Genomic DNA, 13,118 nt, shown 5'->3' with positions numbered 1-13,118 from the left:
GTGACTTTGGCCATATTGCGTGTTTGTCTCACGCAGCGCAGAGCCACGGATCATCTCTTTTTAATTGTGTGTGTGTGTGTGAGAGAGAGAGAGAGAGAGAGAGAGAGAGCAGTAAATGCAGCTGAACGAATACACTGCGTGTTTTAAAGTAAAAAAATAAATAAATAACGAAACGCAATATGTGGAGGCCGGTGTTGAATCTGTCTGTATGATATGAAAAATATCTTACGTGAGCCTGTGGCTAAAGTATAAAAGTGGAACTCTTTGTAGCATAATCAGGGCTTGACATTAACTTTTTTGCTCACCAGCCAAAGTGGCTAGTTGTTTTTCAAAGGTACTAGCCAAAGTTAAATTGTATATGATTAAATTTGACTTTGGCATCCTAAAATTACTTTAATTCGAGCAAATTTACTTGCTAAATTAGATGCAGACTGAATTTCAAATGCAGTCTGACTACCCGAATTAAGACAACATTTAGCTGGTATATAGCTGGTATATCAGTATAGATCATATAAGATGCATGAAAAACATGCTAGTAATTAAGGCATAAATAGATTAACTTTGAATGAATATATTAAAAGTAGAACAGCGGTGTAGAAGAAACACTAATTCTAAACTGAAAAGATAAACACAAAACCCATCGATAACCACTTTAAATATTTATTAACAACAGCAGTAAATACTGTCAAGATATGTACATTAATTTGACTGTCATGCAGATGTATTTTATAAGCTAAATGGTTTCTGATAAAAGTGATTTAAGACTTTTAATGACAAATGTCGGGAGGGCATTATTGTTACATTAAAATGATGCGCGAACCTCTCGATGGCGGGTTTCTTTTGATTTCGTGTGAATTCAGATGCGCTGAATTTCTCTTCGCTCTTGCCCTGAGAGTTTGCACGCAATTTATATCTAATCAATCACTTCCATGCAATTGTTTTATCTTTCCTGAAGTGTGTATGCGCTTAGACTGCGTCCTCTTGTGCATTCACAAATCCATCAGCTCTCGCGCGCTCTCTGGAAGGTGACATTTGGTCCGCAACGACCGCTGATCGCGTGCGCGTCTCTCAACAGATCTCTGTGCGTTGCTCTGGGTGCAGAATGCTCATGGAAGTTGTAGTTTCCCAGTGTCGCATTGCGTATTGTTTATCATTTCGCATAACTTTTAAGAAAACAGACCCGCCTTACGGCCGAAATCTTACCCGCGTTTGGCGGTGTTAATGTCAAGCCCTGGTCATAATACCATAAATTCAAATATTATAATTCACTTACTGCCAGCAAAAATGAGCCTTGGTTTGTGCTCTCTGGAAGAGAAAAGCCCACTTGCATATCGTTGTTCAGCTCGTCTTTTTTTGTCTGTAATTTACAACTTTCGGCGGGGCAAAAGATCACGTTGCTGTGCACGAAACAGCATCTCGAATGCACACCAAAAATTACCACTTTACCAGTTTTGTAAGTGGCGACAACGATCTGTGAACTATTGTGTTAACGACTGTGTAGCTGCTTTGTTTGTTGCTGGAGGACGCGTGCTTTACAAAAACGGTGCTGTACTAAAAGGTAAATTATAGTTCGCCTCAAATTTTTTTTTATTTGTGTATTTATTTAATGTGTATTATTTCTTCCCCAAGCTCATAAAATAAATTTGGGTCGCACATAAATTGGCAGGGTCGGTCGGAAACCGGAACCAAACAAATTTTTTTTTTAGGCCCAATCAGATGCTGTGGTTGTGTCTGAGCTTGCGTAGCTAGGCAACAGAAGGATACAGTGAAAATGAGAACACAGCTTGCAACTGTTGCTAGGGAACCATTGGAGAGGTTTAGAGCTTGTAAATGGAGAGCTGGATGGATCAGACTCTAATAGCCTGGGTTTGATGGAGGCGCACATACAGGGAGATGAGGGATCTCAAAGAGGCAGCGCTCTTTACCCCCTCCAACATGCCAAAGTGTCAGATTCAACTGGGCTTGAGGTGGGTGTCTGTGGTGTAAACTAGCAAAACAGATCAGAGAGAGAGAGACAGAGAGTGAGAGGGATACAGTAGCATGTAGATATCCGGTATAGAAAATAATTTGCATAGGAAGCGAAATCTAAATTATTGAACGGTAAGGGACAGTACTAGGTGATTCAATGCCTGGCAGCAAGATCTAGAAGTGTGAAGCAGGAGCTCGAATGTAAAAGAGGAACACTTGAGATCTAGCAGACCTCAGTGTAGCAATCTGAAAAAAAAAGTGCTGCAGGAAATGCGAGTCAAATTCCCTCGTACTATGAGATAGAAAGATGTTAACAATGAGTCAACGGAGAGAAAACAGTCATCATCTCAAGAGTAACATGGGAAACGTTGTATAACAGAAACTTAGTAAAACTTGAGGGCCTGGGCCTAAAGCAAACATAGATTTACTGAGGGAAACAAAGTCAGTACGAAAACGGTGTCAAAAATCATAGTGTCATAGTGTCTTCAAAGGGCAAACAACTTACAGGCGGTATTGAGCGCAACTCGCAGAAGGTGCTTAAAATTCTCTGCCAGTCATTAACAAATCATCTGCTATGGAGAGATAATTCGGTACTAATAGAATCAGGAGTGCGGCGTGAGCCAGTCAACGGCTCATGTCAAGGACATGCCGAGAACAGCAGTACAGAAGACACTATTGATGTATCCAGAAATGTTAACATATTGCATTAACTGTTTTCAGTAGCACAATGTGTTGCAGTTGTAGTTTTTCTTCACTTAAAGTGCCTTAAAACAAATCGGTGAATTCAGGCGAACTCAGGGCCTAATAATCATAAATCACATTTCTATTGATTTGCTTTGCCTGAGAAGAAAATAAGACAGGAAGTAATGCAAGAAACATTGAATTCATGGCCGAATGCGTCACTATTAGTAATCCTGGAAGCTAGTGGTAAAATCAAAGCAATTGAAAAAAAATTTTTACGATTAACAAGAACTGTAGGCAGTACGAAATTTCAATCCGAGACATTAGATTTACATAACATATGAAAAGATTGGTTCCAAAACGTGATAAATGCCATTTAAAAAAAAATTAGTTACTGCCAAAATCAGTATTGTATCTGGTCAGTATTAAAAAGTAAATTATGAATTTTACGCAAAATCCAAAATTCGGTGTGTTATTCTGTCATCTTTTCTCCCTTTTTTCCCAAAACCTGATCAACGGCAGTCTGCACAATGCACTAAATCTGCTCAACAAATCACAGCGCATCATTCCACACACTGTAAACAGTAATGGTGGCACAGAATACACACAAAATCCTAGTTTTCCTCATCTACTTTGTATTTCGTGATCAAAAAACAAACGAAAATGTCGGCTGTAGGGCTTTGCAAAAATATCGATACAGCTATAACTATTGTGATATTTTCCCACAATAGTGTGGCAATATTTCAATCTCTACTGTCGATATATGTCAATTACTGAATGATCTTAATGCTTAAAAAGTTATTTACAGTCAAAGTTTAAGGTCGATTCAGATAGCAGCGATACTAGCAAACCAGAAAAAGTGATGCTTTTCCCAAAATGTGAAACCTGCTAATTAGTTATGTAAGGGATTATGTACAGTAAAGGCAGGTTGGTATGGCAAAAATAAGCCCCGACAGTGTGATCCGGACCCAATGCGCAGCGGAGGGTCTTGTTTCAGACTGAAGGGGCTTATTTTACGTTAACGACCTACTAACTGTACATTATCCTGCTTATTACATGGCTATTTACCTCATAGTAAGGGAAGGAATATTAAACATTGATATGAAATATTTTATTTCCTAATTTTTAATGAATACAGACCTTTCGTGAGGAAAACACATTTGATTTCAGTTTTAGGATAAGACAAGACGTTCAAATGTCACAAACACATTATGTGACATATACGGTATATGTTATTAAAATACATATCTGTCATGATTTCACAAGTGCAAGGTAAAGGTTAACTCAAATGTGGTTTAAAAAAAAAAACGCCCACGTGGGGGCAAAAGACAAGACATAAACAGGTTACGAGATGATTACAAGAAAATACACCAGACTAGAGTTCCAAGACTTGACTTAACTTGGCTATGACAACTCTCAAATACAATATAGCAGACAAACCAAAATGATCCAGCACAGGACAGAACACGCTGGGGCCTTAAATAGAGGGTATGCATGTGACGTCACCTTTGGCGAAAGTGACTGCGGTTACGCCCACTGAGTGCCAAAAAGTCTAAGAGACAGCATAAGCATAGCGTGAAAAACATGCTTATAATGGGAAAAATAGTTGTGTGATCGACTGTGCTAACAGATTCAACAAAAATTTGGAGCTGTCTTTTTCCAGACTGCAAAAAACACTCAGAGAAGTACAGTAAATCAGTAGCATTAGCCATATGTCCGGTATGTAAAATTTTGGTATAAAAATAATATAAAAATACACCAATAAATACTCTTATTATGTGTAATTGCAAAGTTTTGTCAGTAAGCCTTCATTAAAAAAACACCCATTATGATGAGCCTTGTGTTCTACAAAGGTTAGATGGTTTAAAGTGTTAGGCAAGACAAACATATATGTCAGAAAAAGCAATGTATGGCCATATGCCAATGTCCACAGACTACTGGTTGTTTGGCAAGTTGTTAGGGGCACTGTTAAGTCCAACTAAATTCAATTTAAGCTGGTAATAGTCAGTTTTATTGGACATTTTCGCAACAGCCGCTATGAAACCAGCCATTTTGTTGAATGTTTGCCACTCAAAAGGGCAAGCTCCGGCATGGTCACGTGGAAAAGTGACATCATTGCATACAGTACCCATAGGGAAAACTAAACAAGATAACGAGGTAAGGTTAAGTGAGTTAACCAATAAAGAATAATTAATGAGAAGACAAGAGGGCAGGGTCAGGAGACGAGACACGGCAGCACGCAGCCCAAACAAAAGGCCACTTGTTACCACACAAAACATGGGTACCCCCACGATCTTGCCACATGAACTATTACTATGACAGACTGGCAGTATCATGACCCATATCTATATTTATTTTTTGTGTAATATTAAACTGTACCGTCAAAATGATTTTCAGCATCCGTCATCCGGGTTACCGTGTGTTATTAGTTTAGAGCGGTAGTTATATGAAAAGAACAAACTTGGAATGTCGCAACTGGCCATGCAGAATTAAGCATTTTAGTAATTTTTAAAAATATTAAAATACAAGCATTATTGTATTTCACATCACATTTTTCTTTTATATATGCAGCCCAACAAAATACAAAATGTCCAGTAACAAAATCCTTCTCTAGCCAGAAGCAACCAACCATGTGTGTAAAAGAGAGACAGACAGAGAGCTCTATAATTGTGAGGATGGACAAACATTTTAGCAAAGCGTGTCACTGCAACCTGACAACATCAACACCCATAATACAGGTACGTGTGAAACACAAGTACTCCATTCACACAATGCTGCCCATCTGCGCGTACCGTTTCATCTTTTGGAGGGCGAATAAAGCGTTTCATCATCTTCACAGGCAGCATTCGAGGGTCACCGTGCAAACAGAACTGGCGTAGCAATTAAAGAAGAGACTGAACGGCAGTAATTTGTTTTCAGCAGCATTGACATTTTTCAAGGTACATTTTGGAGCTCCTTCAAACAGCTTCATCTTAAAACTTGCTTGCTTTTTCGTGTGTACGTCTAACTCGCCGTCAATCACGGCAACGGCATATATTAGATGACTTCTGTTGAGGAAGCGTAGTCAAATATTAATCATAATCACGCTGAAGTCAAAGTGCACAAGGTCTTTCTGCTTCATTGTCTGCATGAGTCTGAAAGCGTGGTGATATGAATATACATAACAATAGCCCTGCTTTGAATCATAACAAGTCTGTTAGCACAGTACCCTAGGAACACTTCCTAAGAGCTCAGATCAGGGCTCATTTGCATATTTTCATATTTAATTTTGCATAGGGGAGACGGGAGCTTGATGTGGCCTAATGCAGCTTCTGACACATTCACACAGTCTCGTAATTATGCTCCATCCCCACCTCCTCATCCAAATTCTCCCCAATTTATCGCTTATACAAATAGATCCTCTGGTGGGCACAGGGTCACTAAGACTGTCATGCATACACAACAACTGTCTAGTTCCAAAGTTTCATTCGACGGGGAACTTTCCAATAATACTTTGGCTCTCAACATCACAAAGGGACTAACATTTGGATAGGGCATTTGGGGAATGGGATATTTAAATACTGTAGATAATATTGCAGTAAAATAAGCCAGAGTTTCTCTTCTAAAGAAAAGTGCAACTTGTCCTTGCAAAACTTGCTATCATGATGAATAGGTGGTTGTTTTTATGCTAGTCTGGTCCCTAGATATGACCTCCTTTAATGCAAGCCCTATGTCATCCAAGATGTTTTCGTCTTTCTTTGTTCAGTCGAGAAAATTCCAAGATTTTTCTCAATTAAATAGACTTACTGTAATCAGACCTCAACAGTTCAGTTTTAAATGCAGTTTCAACACAACCTAGGGGCAACCTTCCGATCTCTCTGATAAAGCCAATACGGAAGTGATTTAAACTGCAATTCATCGACTGGCCGCTAGAGGCGATTCCCATAGACCCCCATGTTAAAATGCCCAACTATACAGTAGTGGTACAGCCTGGTACAAAAAATGTTTTTTGGTCTGTATAGCAAATTTTGCCCTTCATGACAACTTTGGGGGGGTGAATATTTTTGTAACTCATTCGTTTAAATTATATTAAGCCTTGAAGTTCTGCATAATTAAGGGTGTGGCCACTTGAGTGACTGTTGAACAGCCACTGCTGTCACTAGAGTCGAGCTAGCGGGCGTGGTTTCAGCAACCAGCCACCTCAGCTTCACCCACATCAATTGCCTCTTTACCCGTTTTCGGATATCAGCAAGTGATGTGCTGTGACGCGTGGCCAAGATGGCGACGGCAAGCACCGCCTACTTTAAACTGCAAAAACGATCTTCAGAAACCTATGGGTGACGTCACGAACAATAAGTCTTTTTTTACAGTCTACGGTCTTATCTACAAAATGATCGGCATTTTCGGCAAGAAAAGTAAAAAATATGTACTTTTGAACCACAAATTCTCATCTTCATCTAGTCGTGTGACGTGCCAGCTGACCTTACATATTACGCAATTACTTCGAAAAGTTACACGTTTCATATGTGAAGCGCACACTTACGGACCATTTTAGAGTTTTTTTCGCATCTAAATCTTGTCACATGACCTGCGGTACGCTTGCGGCATTCTAGAAAGTTGAAATGTTTTTAACTCGATGCGGTGGGGACGCACTTGGAGAAAATTAATGCCGCTTCCATTATGAGCGCGCTCAACGCGCGCCTACATTTGAAATAACGAACTTGAGTGGGCAAAAGACGCGAAATGTGAATCGACCCTTAAACAACACGTCGAAACGATACTCTTTCTCCAAACTAGTTAACACTGGAGTAGTTTTGCCTTTATCCCGGTAAGTCTTTCGTATATACGACTTGGTTGCGGCAATTAACAAATTCTGCCAACAAACCGGTATTTCTGAATAGCATGAAGCCGGGATTAAGCAGATTTGATTACGTGCTGAGAGCATTCGGTCAAAAACATTATTCGATTTTTTTGGAGGTGGTGTTAAGTGGCTTTTGCATCCTGTTTCTTTTCTTCATGTCAAGCTGCCTTAAAAACTGCAACTTTGTATAAAATAATAATGCATATATAAATATATTTGCATTTAATTGAAAAATCAAAACAATTTACAATGCTTCCACCAGACAAAATCTGCTCCCAAAGTATTAAAACACCAATTCTCAATTAGCTAAATGATTATCATTCATGTCAGTTGTGTAAATCATGCAGGAAACGGATCCCAAGTGTCCCGAGTCTATCAAGTCTTTAAATCCTTAATACCACACATGAGCAATTGTAATAATGACGCTTGCTAGCAAACACCACTAATAACAGTAAAACACAGTAGATTAGTGTTTAATCTGTATGCTAACAATCTCTATCAAAGTGATGCGTGATGTTTGCACTATGTCTTTTAAAGAAGGACCCTCGTTGCTACGAAAGAGTTTTAATATGGCAACCACTTACGTTAAAAAATTGATTAAATTCAATGAATCATTTTCTTCAGTGTAGCTGCCATACAAGAAAGAAAAGAATACAATACCATCTGTTCAAAATCAATAGAACTAATGTTAAAACTAGCTCTATGTCTCACTTGAGGTGAAGAGGTTTACTGACAGCTTAGATAACGTGTGTATCCGGTTAATCCTTCAGTTAACCCTCAGAGTATTTACAGACAAACCTGAGCGGGACTGTTTTTCACATGACAGCTATTGAGTCACAGGTACTGCCATCGACTGCTGTTGTTCTCACCTGAGCACCACAACTGTTCTTTGTTAAACAGAGCTGTTGAAATCTGATGAAATGTTAAACACAGGATTTAAAGAACACTAAACTATCAGGAGCCACGCTGGGTGAACGTACAATATGGTAATTTTTGCACAGATGTTACCCTGGAAATTTCTGCTACACATTAGAAATTATAATTCAGGGCGCTCGCACTCAGCACCAGATTTCCATTACAATGGTGGTAATCATCGTAACTATTTTTAAACAGATTGCATTCAGAAACAACAATTTCTGGCAAAAAATACATTTACTAGAAATTACCATATTTCAGCCATGCAAAATAGCTGATGGAGTTAAAAAAAAAAAAATCACAAAAACTAATTCTAGCCAATGAAATATTGTAAAATAAAAAAGTTTTACAATAAGAAAAAGTTTGAATTACATATCTTAACTATGACCTTATTTCGGACTGTAATTGTTTCCTGATAGTGCCAAGTTATTGGAAAAAATATTGGACGAAGCGAAAAACCTAATGTATATATAAAGTGGAAAAGAAACCCTTAGCTAAAAAAATAATACTATGAACAACTTTGGACCAATAAGACAACATAAACAACTTTATCCTCTGGAGCTTTCTGCGATTACGCCCACTGAGTGGCAAAAGACAGAGCGGCAGCATGAGAGTACAGCGTGACACCGGCGAAAACACGGTGAAAACACGTCTAAATGGGAAAAGCCGTTGTGCGATAGACTGTACTAACAGATTAACAAGAATTCGGAGCTATCATTTTACAGACTGCCAAAAAACACCAAAAGGTGAAGTAAATAGATTGTTCATGCCAACGTCCACAGACCACATGTGGGTTGATAAGTTGCTAGGGTCACTATCAAGCAGAGGTTTTACTTTCTACTTAAAAGTATTTGTATTTTATTTGTGTGTTTCTTTGGAAAACATATCCAAAGCATATTATCATAATTTTTATTCGATTACATTTCATAAATACACGTGTTTGTTTATATTTAAGTACATTAACGTACTTTTACCTCAAGTAAAATTACACATTTAAAATGTAATTAGTTATTAAATACATTTTAATATGCAATATTAAAGAATACACAGTATGATTCTATGCTTTAGAATGTAGTGAAGTAAAATGTTTCCCAATACAAACATCCTAATAAAGCCCAGATGCTTGGAAAATGTAACTATTGTAACTAAGTATTGTCCACCTCTGCTATCAAGTCCAAATAAATTTAATTTAAGCTGATAATAGTCAGTTTAACTGCCATTTTCGCAGCAGCCCCTATAAAAAGCAGCCATTTTGTTGCATGTTTTGCCACTCAACCGGGCGAGCTCTCGCGTGGTCACGTGGAAAAGTGACATCAATGCATATCCTCTATAGCGTTTGTAATGCTACTTCTTCTGTGGCACAAATGGAGTTTCTGCACGAGAGCGCCCTCTGGCTTTTGGATGTGGCGGCATTTCACCGTAATTCATTAAAATGAATTCATTTAGAAAACGCGCATTTGCACAATTAATCGTCACAGTCCTAACGTTTATAGGTTTTTTATGATCATAGGCACCAATAACTTGCAATACCTTTCTTTGCCTTTCCACCTGGCATAGTAGAAGCCCCACTGACTTTCATACGTAGTAGAAAATAAGAAAAGTGTTTTTTTTTATCAAAACAAAGAAATGTACCGTATACAGGTTTGTAACAACATGAGAGTAAATGATGACAGAATTTTGATTTTTGGGTGAACTAAAAATGTCTGATTCTATTCGCTGTCCTGTGAAGTATAGCCACAGCAGATGGAGCGAGAGCAGACGAGTTATCTTCTTCAGCCCCTAAAGGCAGCAAACCTCTCTAATGGGGAAAATAAGGTTGTTTAATTGAAGTTTATTTTGCTGTGTGACTAGTTTTATTGAGTACCATTTTTCTTGTTAATGAGCCTGTAATGTGAATGCTGATATCGTAAAGAGTTTCAGACTTTCAACCTGGTCCCAGGATGCTTTGAGGGGTTTCTTCTCGTTTTTTTTTTTTTAAGAGCATCCCTGCATCCCTGCTTCTGTCTCTTTAAGAGAAGGTAATAACCAATTAGAGCACTGTGTCTTGAGGATGTCACACATTGCGCACATTTTTTTCTCAATTGCTCTCACGTACGCAAGTGGCCGTCCACTCATGTTCACAAACATTCAGTGATTCGCCTGCTATGACAACCAGTGCACAGACTGATGGGAAAACAATGCCACATGTTTTGGAGTCAAGTTATGGGCAATAGTGTTGCAAAAACATTGCTTGAGACTAATACAGCCCACCACCAGTCTGGACATGCATTTATCTAAATGTCAAACTCTGTTTTAATACATTCTTCAGGTGGAGCACGTCACCTATTGTAAATTACTTATTACTAACCATTCCCTACTTTTTGCAGCACTCTACTAACCAGAGCGACGGCTCTGAGCATTAATCTTCGGTTAAAAATTTATTAATTCTGTATATTTTTTTTAAAATCATGAATTTTTTGGCAAAAACCTTTCATTGGTTTTATTGGCTTGGGCACAGTTTGTACAGGGCGTTGCAGGGGTGCAGAATTTCAAGGTGTAACACAGCTGGTCCTTCATTTCACCTTTTGAAACCTTTTAAAATACTTTCTCCAGAGAGCCTCAACCTTATAATGATTCCATTATGGGATTACAGTGCTATCAACTCTGAAAATGTGGCCTCCATCAAAAAGACACTGTATCCAGTTTCATCTCCGACATCTACAATAATCAGATTTCGAAACCAGCCTTGAGCTGCCAGTGTCCATCAGATCTAAAGCTCCTGAATTACAGTTATCATCAAACTGCCTTAATAAAACTGCTAGACACGCAAAGAACAATTAAATAAATGCCATTTTTATTTGATAAAAATGCATCCTCTAAAGAATAAAGGCAACACTTCAAAATAAGATTGTATTTCTGTAAATACGACCCCAAGGATCCAAGATTTGAAGGTTTTAGATTTGAAAAAAAAAATACATATAATGAAGTATTATTAATATAATTAGAAAAATATACAATTGTTTCTTTTAAGCAAAATTCAAAAAATGTTTTGCTTATTTAAAAATATGGGACATAAGTATATTTAATGGAATGGTTTAAAAAAAAGTTACATAACGGTGTTAATGTTACATAACGGTGTTATGCGATACAATAAATACCATATTTTAAGTGGTCAAATGCTAGAGCCCAAGTTTATGTTCTTAATGTAATGGTTCAATGGATCTATAGTAGTATGAAAATGCCAATATAGACAGCCACAACATTCGAAGCTTGGTATGCATTGTTTGCAATTATTTTTCTATAAACAATACACATAAGCGCTGATCCCTATCGAAATGGCAGAGCACCCACAGAAAAACGACAGATATGCTTTTGAAATTCGAGAGCCTCTCTTATTGCTGGATCTTGCTAGTAATATTTACATTGCATTGATGAATAAGTTTAACTCTTTTCCTGCCAGCTTTTTTAAAAAAAACTTGCAAGTCAGTGCCAGCATTTTTATGCATTTCAGAAAAGTTTAATGCCTTCCATAAAATGTTCTTCTTTGAATATATATAAATATACAATATATCAAATAAAAGAACAGACCATATATGGGAACACTAAAATACCAAATTAAATTTTTATAAATATAAATAATTAGAAGAGATTAGATTCAGAGCGATCATCAAAACATACATAGAGTTGTTACTGTTTGCCCTAAGGGGTTACTTCTGAGTTTTATAAGTTGGGTAAGAGCGCTAACTGGTGTATAATAGCAGAAATACGAATTGCCAGAAAAACTCGTCATTGGCAGTGAAGCGTTTTCTCTTAATGGCAGGGAAAGAGTTAATAAGGGGCACTTTACATTTCGTGTCTGAAACTGAGGAAAACTCAGACATTGCTAAGCAAGTCTTGCATGATGTTGTGCTGAGCACCTATAACAATTTACAAAAAGTGCACTTGTCCTATCTTTAAAAATATTGTCCACATTTAATTTAATAATTAAATGGCATTCATACATTTTTAAATGTGGCTTAAGTGTTGTAATACTTGGGGGGGTGCCACATTCATTTATCAAGGCATTAATTATAGAACAACTCATTCATTCTCTAACTTTTCCACTTATAGCTATCAAACTTGGACCATGAACAGTACTTTATAACTGAAATTTTTTATTTCTTTGTGTTTGGGTTTTTGCCTTGCCAGATAAATGTAGAGAGAGAGATCAGAGAGGAACATGGCTGCCCTCATCAATCCCATAAGACCTCACAGCAGTAGCTCTCATACATGAGGTGTTCGCTCAGTGTTCAGCTGTTGATTGCTTTTGCATTTGATCTGACACACAGTATACGAGTCCCTATTTTTCACTTTTTAAAAGGTCTTTGCTACTCCATTATCTGCATTATTTCTGTCTCTCTCTTTTTCATTTCATTTTAATTTATTTTGAACACAATAAAATATATATATATATATGTATGTACACACATATACATACATATATGCATGCCTATCCCTTCTTGCATCCATACACACATACACATGACATAGCTAAAAAAAACCTGTAATATCAGAAAAAACCATCATCAATACTTTTTACAAGCACTTATTTATAAAATAAACATTTACTATTATGATAATTTTTTCATAATTTTTAACAAAAAAATGTCAGAAAAGAAGGATGAAGCCGAAGCTTATATGTTTCCCTCCCCTCTTGTAATGATACAAGTGAGAATAAAACTGGAATATGTCCGTC

General features: G+C 37.4%; 1 protein-coding gene and 1 long non-coding RNA gene across 8 annotated transcripts in view; one reads left to right on the top strand and one right to left on the bottom strand.

Annotated features, from left to right (window-relative positions):
* Nucleotides 1-13,118, bottom strand: part of macrod2 (mono-ADP ribosylhydrolase 2) — a 705,053-nt gene that overhangs the window by 286,432 nt on the left and 405,503 nt on the right. The gene's annotated exons all lie outside the window — the stretch shown is intronic.
* On the top strand, nt 1,718-12,776 carry LOC129415828 (uncharacterized). 2 transcript variants are annotated; one of them, XR_008635012.2, is made up of 4 exons: nt 1,719-1,967; nt 5,221-5,387; nt 5,489-5,588; nt 12,572-12,776. It is a non-coding gene; the product is annotated as an uncharacterized lncRNA (long non-coding RNA). The 2 variants fall into 2 exon arrangements; XR_008635011.2 differs by having other exon boundaries at nt 1,718-1,967; nt 5,221-5,588.

This window comes from Misgurnus anguillicaudatus, chromosome 11 (assembly GCF_027580225.2).
Source record: "Misgurnus anguillicaudatus chromosome 11, ASM2758022v2, whole genome shotgun sequence".
Taxonomy (NCBI): domain Eukaryota; kingdom Metazoa; phylum Chordata; class Actinopteri; order Cypriniformes; family Cobitidae; genus Misgurnus; species Misgurnus anguillicaudatus.
This window is presented reverse-complemented; position numbering and strand designations above follow the sequence as displayed.